Source organism: Rattus norvegicus, chromosome 8 (genome assembly GCF_036323735.1).
Source record: "Rattus norvegicus strain BN/NHsdMcwi chromosome 8, GRCr8, whole genome shotgun sequence".
NCBI lineage: Eukaryota > Metazoa > Chordata > Mammalia > Rodentia > Muridae > Rattus > Rattus norvegicus.
This window is the reverse complement of record NC_086026.1, coordinates 103,915,195-103,921,194: the sequence shown is the minus strand read 5'-3', so window position 1 is coordinate 103,921,194 and position 6,000 is coordinate 103,915,195.

Here is a 6,000-nt window from a genome sequence, read left to right as displayed (position 1 = left end):
CATTCTTTTACTTCACTCTGGAAGTTTAAATTTAAACACACACACACACACACACACACACACACACACACACAGACACACACACACACAGACAAACATACCCACAGATACACAGATAGACTCACAGACACAGATGTATAACAGATACAAACATACACAGACAAACACAGACACACACGGATACACACACACACAGAGACACACACGGATACACACACAGGCAAACACACCCACCCACAACCTCCGCCTCCCTCGCCCCCCCAGTTTTCAAAATTCCTTGCATAGCTAAGGATACCCGTGATTTTGGAATATGGCTGCCTAAAATAAACACCCTCTAATGAGCAACAGAAACACCATATCAGATCAAGCTGCTTTAACTGATTTTTTTTTTTTTTTTGCCTCAAGTATGAGCTCAAAGTTCTTTTAAAACTTTCAGGTTCTGATAAATTCAAGTATCAGCATAGTTCATTCATGCCGCGGAGCTTTGATGGTTTTGCTGTGTAAGCGCCCGGGGACGCTCACACTGCCTCTTTTCTGGGGCTCTCAAGATGTGGAAGACAAGTGTGCCTTTGTGTGTTTTGCTGTGCCTCCCAAACTGTGTTTTCTGCCAATCAAAACTGACCAGTCATGCTGTGCCAGGCTCCTGCATCAGTCTTTGGGCATCAGCCAGTTCCTAAACCAGGAGTAGGATTAGTGCTGTGTACATACACATCCCACTCAGTTGAAATCCTGGCAAAAATATGACGTTTTAATGGTTCTTTGGAAAGGTACTTAAATGTTCCATTCAAACTTTGGCCTCTGGATACATCGACTTTTTGATATATTTGTAAAAACAGCAGGCATGATTTATGTAATTTAAGTAAAGATTTAAATGAATGTCTTTAGCTATATCTGATTGTGAGCATTTGCTGTGGTTATTATTGGGCAATTGGATATCTTTACCCTAATTAATGGCGTATACACCCACCTCTTTGGCATTTTATTGATGTTTCAACATGGAGTCTAGAATGTGGCTCTTGTGTTATGTAATGCTCGTAACTGACATTATACTTGGACATTGTTATGTCCTTAGAATAAGTGGGGAGTGTGGATTGATCATCACTTAGTATTCAACTGCGTAGATGCAGGGCTCAGGATGACTCCTTGGACTGCTTTCACAGTTAAGTGAATTGCACTCTTTTGTGTTATAGGAAAAAAAATGCGAGAGCTCAAAATATTAGGAAGGTAGACAAAGACGGAGGCAGAAATGGAAAGTGACTTTGTTTCCAGTGTTATTAGCAGTCTGCTTTCCTTTTCAGAACTGCCTCTGGCTGGAAAGGATTATATAGTATATGTTCTCCAAGCTGTTATGTAAAATTTTTATTTTTGCCACGAGTTCTTAAGCAAGAAGCCAAAACGCTGTTTTTTTTTTTTTTTTCTGAGCCTAAGTGCAGTGCGCGGTCTTCAGAAGCCTATTTCATGGTCTGCTAGATTCTAGTGGAGATGCTTGGTAATGAGATAATATTTATTTATATGGAAAATAAATTTACAACAGAGTGCAAAGAGTGTGTGAGCAAGCATTACCTGCTTTAAAAATTCACAGTGAAACCATAGGAATGTGTCCTGTTTCTCCAGGAAAACACTTTCTCTATTGACACACTCAAATCCCTCATGCGCATGCCTAGAAACACGCACGCGCGCGCGCGCGCACACACACACACACACACACACATTTTTATGGACAGATACATGAGCCCTTTGAAATGTCACAGTGGCTGTTTCTTGCCATCTAATGAATGTTGCAAAAGTCTTACTATCTGCAAAATGCTGTTCTCTTGAAATCGATTGATAGCAACTTTTTTTTCTTTTCTTTCTTTTTCTTTTTTTTTTTTTTTTAGGTTTTCCTAAGATTATCGAGTGATTTATGGTTTTCCCTAACAAGGAACAGAGAAAGGAACTTCTCTGGGGTGTCTTCCGGTGACCTTGACAGCTGATGTGTTCACAACATTTTCTGACTGACAGTTTTCAGCAGGCTTCTGGCAGGAGCGCCGTAGTAAATTGTGGCTGCTGCGTTACAGGCGACAGCTTAGTTCCTTACAGAAACACCAGTATTCTCAGGTTCTTGTTGATGTTGGGGCTGGAGACTCCAAACCACATTCAGTCTGCCACGTCTTGGAAGCATCATCAGCGTTGTCAGAACTTAATGTGATTTATAAACGTGCTTTGCTCCAAAAAACACATTGTGTGATACCTTGACGGTGACAACTATGACAACTTTTTATGATGAAGTTGGCTGTGTTGAGACCACAGGAAGTAAAGCTTCGTCTGCGGTCAGGCTTAAGTCTCCACACAGTTTCTCCATGCCTTGTCTAAATAATGGTAGACATTATTTAGCAAAATGTGGGGCCTTCAAGATACTCCTCACCATTTTTGTTCTCTACTTCCCTTAAGCCAGTGCCTTCTCTTTCTCTTTCCTCTCAACTTTGCAGGAACAGAGGAGGCCCTGGTAACTTCTACCAACTGAATGCCTAATGTGGAGCTTCTAAGATACTGGCCTGTGTGGACTTTAAATGGTGAAAATGCTTCGTTTGTTCTCACAGTTTCCTTCTGTTTGCTTTAACAATTACCAACATTTAAAAGCATGTTGACATATGTGAGAACCAGGCTTAGTATGTCTCTTGAAATACAAGAAGCACTTCCAGTGTTCATAGCCACACAGGCTTTTCCTCAGGCAAAGCATGCAATGGTGACTCTTTGCAAACTAGGCCTGAATGTCCTCTGTAGTTAATGGGATTTTACTCCCCTTCTCCATGGCTTTACTGGTGCTGCCCACTGACTCCTGGGGCCTTTGAGGTCTTAGCTCTTGACTGGGCTTTAGTCTCTTGAATGTGTTGAATGACTGTCGTGCCAACAAAGTACTTTGGTCTACCACTCCACATTCTCTCCACAACCCCATGTTCTAGTAGTGGAGAGAACTATTTCCTCTTGAAACACTATCAGACCTTGGAAAGGTATATAAGGAAAGGTATACAAGGCCATGAGAATTAAGTTAAATTACTCCTATCAGAACAAGGGGAAAGAAATGGGTGTGTGGCTAAGTAGTAGAGCCCAGCCCAGGCTTGTATAAGGCTCTGCAATCTGTCCTGACACAGAGGTGAGGTGGGATGAAAGGGAGACTTGATGATCCAATCTTTCCGGGTCCACAACAGTAGCGCTGCAGCTGAGACCACAGTGCCAGCTACCATCTAGGGTCTCAATAAAGCCCGTACTACCCTTATATGGGTCAGCAGGGAGCCTTTCCAACAACCTGCAAACTCCCACATTGATGGCAGGGGATGAGTCCTGTTTGTCTTCTATAATATCATTTAGTATGATTTCTTCTCATTTGCATTCTTGCTGAATTTTCAGAGTCCTATTGTTTTATTTTATGTTATAGTTGGTGCTACCCTCCCTAGTGTTTTGTCACGTTTTTATAACACATGTCATGTTTTATACAATCCTATATGAAATCCTGGAGCCAGCACCTCTGTATTTTTTGCCCTTGCTTATGAGAATCTGATGAATACGTGTGTCAGAGGCACGCATTCTCTTCATTAATAGAGGTATTACTGCACCCCCGTGTTAATGTCCCACTGGAAAAAGGCCTGCAGGAATGCTCATATTTTCAACAGGTTTTATTTGCTGAATCGTTCCCTGGTGCATTCTTTCAGAGTAAAGTAAGAAAAATGCATTTCTCATGCCTGACATTTGGATTTTATTTTAAAACTGTCCATTGCTTTTATTCACAGCTCCATGCACTGTTGCCTAAGGCTGCTTTGTAGAAGTGCCTGTGTGGGAAACCTGTTGGTCATCAAGTTCTCACTTCATGCTTTTATGTTGAGCCCCAGGTTGGGTCTGTGGGCTGAGCGATGAGTACAGACAGACAGCAGCCCATGACTTGCTTCCATTCCACTCCAGACACAGTGTGCTGCACTTCCCTGTCTCCTCTGGGCATTGTGATTATGGGTCCCGACAAACCTAATGATTGTCAGGTGAAGCAGGACTATAAAAGGTATGTCCACAGAGACAAAGATTTCGTTATTAATATGTACTGGGTCTTCTAGCTTCACTAGAATAGGGGCCTCAGTACAGATATACCACCATGGGCTGAGAGGCCAGAGAAGCAACTGCCAAAAGAGAAACCATCCAAATGAAGGCCTGGCTGGGGAGTGAAAGCTTGCAGTCACAGTTGCTCAAGAGGCTGAGGCAAGAGGGTGGTGTTCACAGCCATCCTGGGCAAGCCAGTGTAACCTTTTAATGAGAGGCTTGTAGTTGAGTGGCAGAGCTCTTGCCTAGTGTGCGCAAGGCTCTGGCTTCCATCCCCAACTTGAAATATAAAGAAAGAGAAATGGAAGGCCTGGGCTCAAGAGAGGTCACTTTTGCAGAGATAGCTTGGGAAGGAATATGGTATGTGAAGGGGCGAGAAGCCCATGAGTCCTGAGGAGAGCTCACAGGGAATTTAAAAGATTGTTCTATTACTGATCTGCACCCTTGCTTTTACTCTAGCTACTTCCTGATACGTAGACACATCCACACGTTCTAATGACAGCCACCATCTCAATGAAAAACATCCTTTGAGGATACTACGCCTTACCAGGATGACCAAGAGACTCACTGCAGTAGCATTTTTATGTAATTAATTGTAGCCATTCGGCAGACACTTCATTAGAAGCTGTTATGACCTTAGTAAACGCACATTGGAGTAATGGTTAGTTTTTGGCTGCTATTCCTTAAATAAAACTGCATATAGTATTATGTTCCTGGTGCACATTCAATATTGCAGCTGACTAGGAAATTATGTTCTAAAATCAGCAAGGAGGCAAAATTTCAGTCAAAATTGCCCTTTTAATCTTTTAATGGCCTATATAAAGGAGCATATGTGCCTATGTATGGTACTCTATACTGATTCTTAAGTACATTAAGAGTGAAAACCCTTTGAGCCAAACCAAATGAAAAGAGGGCAACATTTGTGCAGAGGATGTCTGAGCCTTCAGACTCGTTATTAGTGTCCTCTTTGTGGCTGTGATAATCACCATGACCAAAAGCAACTTGGAGAGGAAAAGTTTATTTAATCTTAGAGGTTACGGTTTATTATAAAGATTATCGAAGCAGGAACTCAAGGTAGAGACTGAAGCAGAGGTCATGGAAGAATACTGCTCACTGGCTTGTTTCTCATGGCTTGCTCAGCTGGCATCCTTATACCACCCAGGACCACTGGTCCAGGGGGTAGCCTCACCCACAGTGGTGTGGGTCTTCCCTCATCAATGATTAATCCAGAAAATGCTCCCACAGACTTGCCTACAAGTCAACCTCATGGAGGCATTTTCTCAGTTGAGGTTCCTTCTTTCTAGATAAATAACTTGTGTCAGGAAACTAACTTTGTCTTACTTAGGGTTTTCCTGCTGTGAAGAGAGAGACACCGTGACCAAGGCAACTCTTATAAAGGACAACATTTAATTGGGGCTGGCTTACTGGTTCTGAGGTTCAGTCCATTACCATCATGGCAGGAAGTATGGCATCGTCCTAGCAGACATGGAGCTAGAGAAGTATAGAGGTCTACATCATCATGTTACAAAGGCAAACAGGAGAAGACTGGCTTCCAGGCATCTAGGAGAAGGGTTTCAAAGCCTACCCCCAAAGTGACTCACTTTCTCCAACAAGGCCACACCTACTCTAATAAGGCCACACCTCCTAATAGTGCCACTCCTATGTCAAGAATATTCAAACTACCACACTATCCCATTAGTCATTCTCTAACTTCGAAGTTCTTGGGATTGACGTGGAGAGAGAGGTTTAAGGAACAGTTCCTGGCTGTCCTCCTTCAGGTTTGCTCCTGATTTTAATACTAAATCTCTGTAGTAGGTAATATTTAAAAATATTTGTTCACATGTGTGAGACTTAAATGAATAGCCCTTGTACACATGCAATTCTCTGTGTAGTTCTCTGTGAATTCCCACATCCCATGTCTTCCTCAGCTTTCAA